Raw genomic sequence first — 8,935 nt, forward strand, 5'->3', positions numbered from 1 at the left:
TTCATTAAATGATAGGTGATGGACTTTCCCAATTATCTTTCTTTAGGTCCACCCGTCCCATGTGTGTACAATTGGGGATGACCCTATTAAAGATTTTGAAGTTTTAGCGTCCATCTCAATTAAATGTAAAGGAGGATTACAACTTTACATGGGACCATTCATTTCTCTATCTATTGAAGGGGCTTTACATGATTTTTCTTTTTCAAATTTTTTTAAATAGACTTAGAAAGTGTTGTTATGGGTAGTACAACTTTTAGTACAAGTTTCTTATTAAGCTAACGTGACACTTAACACATTATGGGGGCAATTCTTAGTTGTTCTAAAACATTAAGTAGGCAATTACTTTGAGCTCGAATCCATTAGAGAGGAAGTAAGTCTAGAACTCACACCAAATTGGATAGCTGGCTGCTACCATAATACAATAGGCCTACAAAATGGGACTAAAATGCAAAATTCCAAAGACAAGAAAGCCGACATGAACACAATTAACAATTTTTAAATTTGGTTCCAGCAAGAATATCAGTTGCATCTCTCTCTCTTCATGTAGTTGTGTCGTTTTATTGTGTTTCTCATATATGTTATGCTATTCTATATCTCCTTAAGGCTTGGGTAAGCCCTGCCTATATACGAAAATGAACCACATAACTTAATAGAAGCGATAAACAAGAAGAAGATATGTCTCTTCAATCCTAAAACTCTTAGCAAACTATGCAAGTAGCTTGAAAAAGAGATGAAAACCTGAGATTTTTATTATTCTTTAAAACTTAATTATCAATACAAAGGTTCTAAACTTAGAACAATAATCAAAGCTGATAGAGGCAAGAAACTAAATGTTAAGAATCAATCAAAAGATGGACATTTCCTTAAATATGGGAAACCTAACTAATGCTAGGAATAATCTAAAGATGAGAATTCTTAAAGTTGGAAAATTAAGTCTTAAATGGCAAGTCTTAACCTAATAAGGGAAATGGTAATGCTAAGATTAATTCAAAATGCATAAATAACATATTTGGGACCATGATCAACCAAGAAAAAGTTTGCATATCCATTCAACTGCACAAATCTACTCAAGCTTTAACGTCCAACAGTGCTTCATGTTGATGCTCTACGCAAGTGCCCCTCAAAGTGGAATATTCTACTTCAGCTCTATTGATGTCGGGCAGAACTAAGATTGTTCTGACATCATATAAAAGTAGCAGAAACTAAGATTTGAAAATAAAAAAGGAAATTTAGGAAGAGAGAAAATAACAAATAGGGAAGAGAAAGTTCCTAAGTGCCCCAATTAAGCAAACAGATAAATAACTCTGAAAGACTTAAATTTAATTGATAGTATAAACTGAATTTAAAGATAACAAAGACTAGATGCATTTATATAGGCTAGGCACCTCCTAAATTAACAAGGAAATGGAAAAGCAAACCTAATTGGAAAAGGAAAACAAATCCTAATCGGAAAAGGAAAACAAATCCTAATAAGAAAAGGAAAACAATTCCTAATTGGAAAGGATAAACCCAATCCTTATTGAAAAAAGGAAAACTAAAAGAACATGCATAATTAAAATAACAATTTTCTCAAATTCCTCCTGCATCATCTACTCAAGCACCCATCGAGTGGATGTTGAGCGGAGCATTCTATTGCTCTGGATGGTAAAGGACTAGCCACGTCCATCAAGTGTTTTGCACCCCTCCCAATTGCCCTACATCACCCCTTTTTAGCAAGAGATAATGTACCATTCCTCTTGGGCAATGTGCAACATGATAGGTAGGTGAAAAGTAGGACGTTTGCTCAAACTGGCAAACTTGCTCGACTATTCTTGTTTGGTCATAATTCTCTAAACATACAAGTTATAGAGTGAGAGATTTAGATTTGACGGGGAGATTGTTGGTTAAAAATGCTTGAAGCAGTGTTATGCACCCCTCCCAAGTCCTTATGTACTTAATTGATAAAATGATATCACACAAATGGTAGTAATTTGGACATAATTGGGTTATGACTATTAGAATCGCGCATAAGACCCTAATCCAGAAAGTTTCCTTTGGTGCGCATGTTGTGGTAACTAGTTATTCTTGGTAAGTGCATTTTTTGGTTCAAAATATATTGTTTTCACCTCGAAAAATCTCATTTTAAGTTATTCTTCATCATTTCTATGAAACTTATTTCTTTACAGGGTGGCTAGGGTTTCTTTTTTCCTTATTCATTATTCATTTTTCTCTTCTCCTAAGGGCCTGTTTGGAATTGCGTTTGAAGGGCCTAAAAGTGTTTTTAATACTCAAAAAGTCCATTTGAAGAAAAACGTGCTCGTTTAGTAAAAAAATTAAAAATGCTTTTAAGGGTCTAAAAAGCCTAAAAATGACTAAAAAACACTTTTGGCAAAAGCTTAAAAATAAAGCTTTTGCCCAAAAGCTCTTTTTGACTTAAAAGGTCTATTTCTCAAACGCAATCCCAAACAGGCTCTAAGTCTCTTTTCATCTAAATTTCTAGGTTCCAACTTACTATCTCATGATAGAATACTTGTCAGGTATCAGCCCTTCTTAAGGCTGGGCAACCAACCCTTTGTGATAATGGCTGGTGATCGATCCTCCATGATAGAATACTAGCTGGGTGACCAACCCTCAATGATAGAATGCTAGTTGGTTGATTGATCCTCCACAAAAGAATGTTGGCTGCCTTATCTACTCTTTGTAAAGTATAGGGGACCAACCCTCCATGATAGAATGCTAGCTTGATGATCAATTGTAACGTCCCGTGAAAATCAATTAACTGGTAATTGACTTCATGGTTTGCCTTTTAGCTTTGTCCCTTACAGAACAAAATTCAGAGATCATAACCTCTCCTAAGAAAGACTACAGCGAAAGACTTTCAACCACAGAATAAGGGTAACGATAATTAAAAACATAATCACAATAACTAGAGTAATAACAAAGCGTATTTACTCTCAAATGTGCTAGTCAGAGACCGATCATCAAATTTTACAAACCATAATAATTGTTTGAGAATAAGATCAATGCATAAGCCTAAGTAAAGCTAACATGAGAACAATCCCTATCATCTCTGTTCGGATAGATCCTCCATCGTCCCACATGGACTTTGGCCATACTGAGTCTAAGTCCTCAAAGATGACCCGTATCAAGTCCTTTACCACCACCAGCTGGCTATTTGAATTCATCATCTGCTAAGCTAGTTAAACCGCGCAATTTATACATAATGGAGGGGGAAATACAAGGAGTAAGTTTAAAGACTTAGTGAATAAAAATGCACATAGTACTTATGTCATTTGATGATGAACTCTGTTTTGATAAAGTATGCAGCATTTTGGTATGACAACTATTCATGAACGCAGTATAGGTATAGTACATGCTATAATCATGTGAATTAATGATAGTTCAACTGTATAGTCTACCCAAGGTATTATCCATTCTCAGCAGGGTTGGTGCTGTCCTGTGGAACCTGTAATATAATGCCGGTGCCTCGACTATTGTACGATACCATCCATAATACTAGCAGCCCGACTGAGTCCGAACTTGGGTGGCTCACGCTACTAATGGTGTACATCTTGTAGTGACTCATCAATTAAGGTTGTATCAGCCACAAAATAACCATTGGATCCAAGGTCCATATATCACATCCACATATATATTTGACCATAGAGTTAATATGTATAGTAAGTCCATCACCATGATCCCGCACGTACTAATGTACCATGTCATACGATGCAATTAATCTTATCTATATTTTACATGTAGTTCTTACAACTTCATCATGTTCGTTATCTTGTCAAGTAGAAAATTTTCACAAAATGTATTTCACGAGAGTTGTAAAAGTGCATGTTTTGGTACACAAAATAGACGTGTAATGCGGAAAAGTAACGGCTAGTATCATGTGAGTTTGCACTCACTTAGGTCGTATAAATCCTCCAAAAATCCCTCGGGTGGTTCCAAGTTCTCCAAATATGTAGAAAGCCTAATATTAGTCCAAAGCCAAGCTAAAATGAACCTATAACATGAAAACAACGGCTATTGAACGACTGGGCAAAATGGTGTTCCCCATAAGTGCTTCTAGGTGAACGTTCAGGCTCGAGGCCGAGCGTTTGGTTAGAGAGGTTCAGGTAGAACCTCATTTGATCCAACGATCTCCTAAGCAGTCCTAAACTGGTTCCAAAACTGCAAAAGGGTTTCTAACACATCCTAGCCCAAAATAACATCATCATGCAACAATAATAAGTCTAAGGAAAAGGAACGCTCATAACATAATTAAAACCAAAACCTTCTTAATTTCTAACAACATAGCTACTGTAACAGTATAAGGCTAGCATAACATCTAAGAAAACACTAGAGATGATATGATTACCTTTCCACTGCAAGAATCCTCAAGAGGTTTCTCCTTCCTCTCCGAGAACACTAAGGAAATCTCTCAAAAGGTCACAACAACACTCCAACATGGTTTCTCTAGGGCTCAAAGGGCATAATAGGTTGGTATGGGCATGGGAGGGGGATATTTATAGGCTGAAAAAAGCTGTGAGCTCTGCAGAAGCAGGCCTGCTGTGCAGTGAGAGTTCGATACTATTGAGCCAAACGTTCGTGTACTATTTACCTAGCGGTTTTAGGGTTGCAGTCATACGCTCAGGCAATATTTAGTGGTCAACCAAGATTCAACATATGTTTGGGCTGGTCCCCACACGAGCGTTCGGTTAGAAAATCCAAAATCACCAAAATGACCCTATAGCTACTCATAGTGAACCAAAAGTCCAATTAACCATCTAACGAAGTTATCTTAGCCTAATTAATTATTTGGGTCATTACATCGACCCTTCGTATAGGCTGGGCAACTGACCCTCCATGATTAAATGTTGGTTGGATGATCGACAGTTCATATAGGCTAGGTGACCCACCTTCTATGATAGAATATTGGTTGGGTGACTGACCTTCCATGTAGGCTGAGTGATTGACCATTCACAAATGAATGTTGGCTGAGTGACCGACCCTCAATAAAAGAATGCTTGTCGGGTCGTGGGCACTCTAGAGTAAAATGATGGTTAGACCATTGATTGAGATCTTAAGGCCTTTTTTGTTGACATTTCAACCCAAAAATATGGCCTTGTTCGAACTTGCTTTCTCCAATAGATGGGCTTGTGTGCATGTGCTAGTAGAAAAAAAATTAGCCCTTAACTACTAAAATTTAGACCGCAACGTAGCAATCCACGTGACCTTTTTTATGTTTATGAATTCACGTGGCAGTTCTCGTAGCACTTATCTTGTTAGTTGCTAAAATTTGGACTATCACGCAGCAGTACATGTGTAGACTACAATGTAAGTTATAACAGGTAGTATTAAAAATTATAATTCTCCAAATATTTTCCATAATAGAAATGGTTAATAAGAAGACTAAGGGGTTGTTTGTTAACAACCCATGTACTGTACATTTTTTTGTGAAAAAAAATAGAGAATAATGATTGGTATAAAAAAAAAAAAAAAAAGTGGTATTGAAGTAAAAAAAGTTTTGTTTTGTACAGATTTTATTTTATTTGAATAGTAGTAAAAAGTAAATGATATATATATATTTGGCATGTCCACACAAGAGGGGGATTCAAACTAGTGATTTTCGCTTCATAAGGCGTGGTCCCCAGCCAATTGAGCTACCCTTTGAGGACATAAATGATGTAATATAAGAAGTGAATGATGTGATATAAAAATTGACAAATTTTTTGATGTTAATTTTTTGAAAAAAGAAAGTAAATAGTATTTAGGAGAGGAAGGGTATTTAACCCTCTAAGTAGGGATGGGCATGGGTCAATTCGGGGCAGGTTTTGGCCTTTTTGGCTACCCGATCCGAACCCAACAGGTATGGAAAACCCTACCCGCTACTCGAATTCAAGTCACCATATCTGCCAGGTTTCGGGTAGGGCAGAGCGGGTCAAATGTTTTATGGGCATCAGGGTTGAGATAGTGAGAGAGGTTGATCTGAAATAATTGAAATAAACTTATTAGAGACAAAAACATTAAGAGGTTGATTTGAAAATTGAAAATAATTAGGGTTTAGACTAAGACAGAGAGAGAATAAAAGAGAGAGCGGAAGAGAGAGAGCGAAAGAGAGAGAATGAAAGAAACAAACCTTGTGGTCAGAGCTCTAGTGGACGAAGAGTGAGCGGGGGCAGCGCAGTGTGACTAAGTGAGGCTGAGGGAGAGGGAGGCGTGACTCGTGAGAGAACTGAGAGAGTTTGGGAGAGGGAGGCGTGACTAAGAGAATCAAAGAAATGAGAGATTGAGAGTCGAGGGAGATGGAGCCTGAGCTGCGTGAGATGAGAGAAAAGAAGGGCGGGAAGGTGGAGGCTGCATGATATGAGACTTGAGAGAAAAGAGGGAGAGGGTGGGAGATATTTGGGTTTTTAGGGTTAGGTTATATGGGTGGAGCGGGTACTCGAGGGTTAAAAAAAATACAACCCATAAGCTGACCTACCCTTGCGGGTAACCCAAAACGCAACCCAAATTTATATTTTTCTTGGAGAAAATGAGCGAGGCGGGGTGGCGGGTATTTGCCCACCCGTACCTCTAAGTGTTTGTATTTATACTATTATAGTTGAGTTAATAGTTGAGGTACTTATGACCTTTTTATTCTTTCTTTATCTTTGACTAGATTTGAAATGTCAACAAAAAGTGAGATCTCAATCAATTTTTCCATTGTATTATTTCTTTTCAATTTCCAATCCACATAGGTAATTATTATTATTATTATTATTATTATTATTTTTTGTGTGATTACCATTAGCTTTTGAATGCTTTTCCTATTTAATATATAATTATTCATTATTTCTGTTCATGTTATTTTAATCATCACTTTGTCTCGTTGTAGTTTTTACTCTACCTCTGTCTATTTTCACTCTATGAACTGGAATTAAATGACTTCTACTATGTTAATTGAATTAACTATTTTTTTCCAATGCATTAATTAGCAGTCATCATTACACATGGTCAAACTAATTAAACAACTCTTCCTCATCAATCCTAATTATTTTATACTTTATCTCATGATAAATAAAGAAGTTGTATTTAGAGATGACAAAGATGAGTTTACAGCTACTTTGACTAGGAAAATTTGCCTAGCTAGTTAGGGCACGGCATCTTGAGAGAATCTTCAGCAAAAGACATTGGTCTAACTAATTGGTGGAGGGAAAGTTCCTAAACATATTGAAGTTTCTTTTTCTTTTTCTTTTTTCTTTTTTCTTTTTTTTACCTAAGCAAAGATATTGAAGTTATTAATGGAGACATTTTCTATTGAGATAGTATACCCTTAGGATTGAAGATTCTTAGAAAGATAGTTAAAGATTTTTGTCATGTTTTATATATGAAAATTAAAAAAAATTAAAAAATTACAAGAAAAATAAAATTGTCATGTCTAATGATAAATAAAGTTGCTAATATCTAATATCTTTATGTATATGCATATATTTGTGCTTTATCGATGTTTTGAACATTCTTAATTTATAGCATGTTTTGTTTTACACTTGTTACAAATCTCAATGAATACAAGTGATTTTGTGAATTTGAAATATGAAGATATTTATCGGTAAGCATTATTCTGTTTGCTTATAGAAATTACATTTTTATTTCACTTTGTTGATATGACAATGCTAATCAATCCTTGATTTTTATTTATTTTTTAATAAAGGCTGATTCAATGGTTGATTAGCACTACTTAGTAAGATAATAAATAAATAAAAGTATAATTTCTAGTATTACTCGTGCTAATATAATGGAACCAATTGGCTAAGTGGATGATAGTAATGGCTATTTGGTAGTTATAGGACAACCTATTTTTAGAGATAATTAAAGAAGGGTGTGCTATAAATATTGCTCCTCTTATTATCAATGTGTGAAGCTGAAATTTCAGCTCCTCTACTGAAATGGAGAAGAGTCATTTAGATAAAATGTTGTGACATAATTATCCTTCTCTTAAGAGATGAAGATGGACGTTTGGAGTGGAGGGCTACGTTTCTTTCAAAAATTCATCTCACTAGATGATGATTTTTTGTCTCTGGCTGAAGAAATTCTTCAAAGGAGTCGGGGAGAGGAATTCACTATTTTTGTGGAAGCTGCGAGAAAAATTTGGTTTCACAGGAATAGGTGGATTCATGAGGGTTTGTTCACCCCTCAGAATGAAGTGGGTAGGTTGGTGTCTGCAGCAGTGGAGGAATTCAGAAGATGTAATGCACCTCTTAATGAGGAAGGTGACGACAAGGAGATGGAGAAAAATAAGTGGAAGAGACCTCCCCTTGGGTGGTTTAAAATGAATTGTGATGCGGTTGTACGTGGATGCGAAAAATGGACGGATGGGAGTGGGCCTAATTCTCAGAGACCACGACGAAAGGGTCTACGCCGCTCGGAGCTTTAGGCGACTGGGTTGGCTAGATTCAACTACGGTAGAGGCGATGGTTACAATAAAAGTAGCTCAGTTTTGCTCGAAAATGGAGGTGAGAAACATAATTCTAGAAGGCGATGCACAGACAATTATAATGGCATTGCAGGCTAAGGCACAAAATGAAAGTCGGTATGATCAGTTAATAGAAGATGCAAAACTAATTTGAATACGATATCAAATTGGAAAGCCAACCATGTACGCCGGAACATAAATGGTGCTGCTCATAGTCTAGCTAAATTAGCTACAAAAAATGTCATAGATTGTGTATGGAGAAATGCGACACCCGATTGTATTTGTAATATTATTCAAGCTGAGCAAATTGCTTCAACTTGTTTTTGATATATATGAGAAGTGAACTATTTTTCAAAAAAAAAAGAAAAAGAGATGAAGATATTTTTGTCTTCATTTTTACACAATTTTGCCTAAATGACTCCTCTCCATTTCATTTGAAATGGAGAGGGTCCATTTCCAATTTTTTGTGCTCCCAATCCATCAAATCAATAATTCTATTAATATTTTAGAAAA

This window comes from Corylus avellana, chromosome 1 (assembly GCF_965113065.1).
Source record: "Corylus avellana chromosome 1, dhCorAvel1.hap1.2, whole genome shotgun sequence".
NCBI classification, from domain to species: domain Eukaryota; kingdom Viridiplantae; phylum Streptophyta; class Magnoliopsida; order Fagales; family Betulaceae; genus Corylus; species Corylus avellana.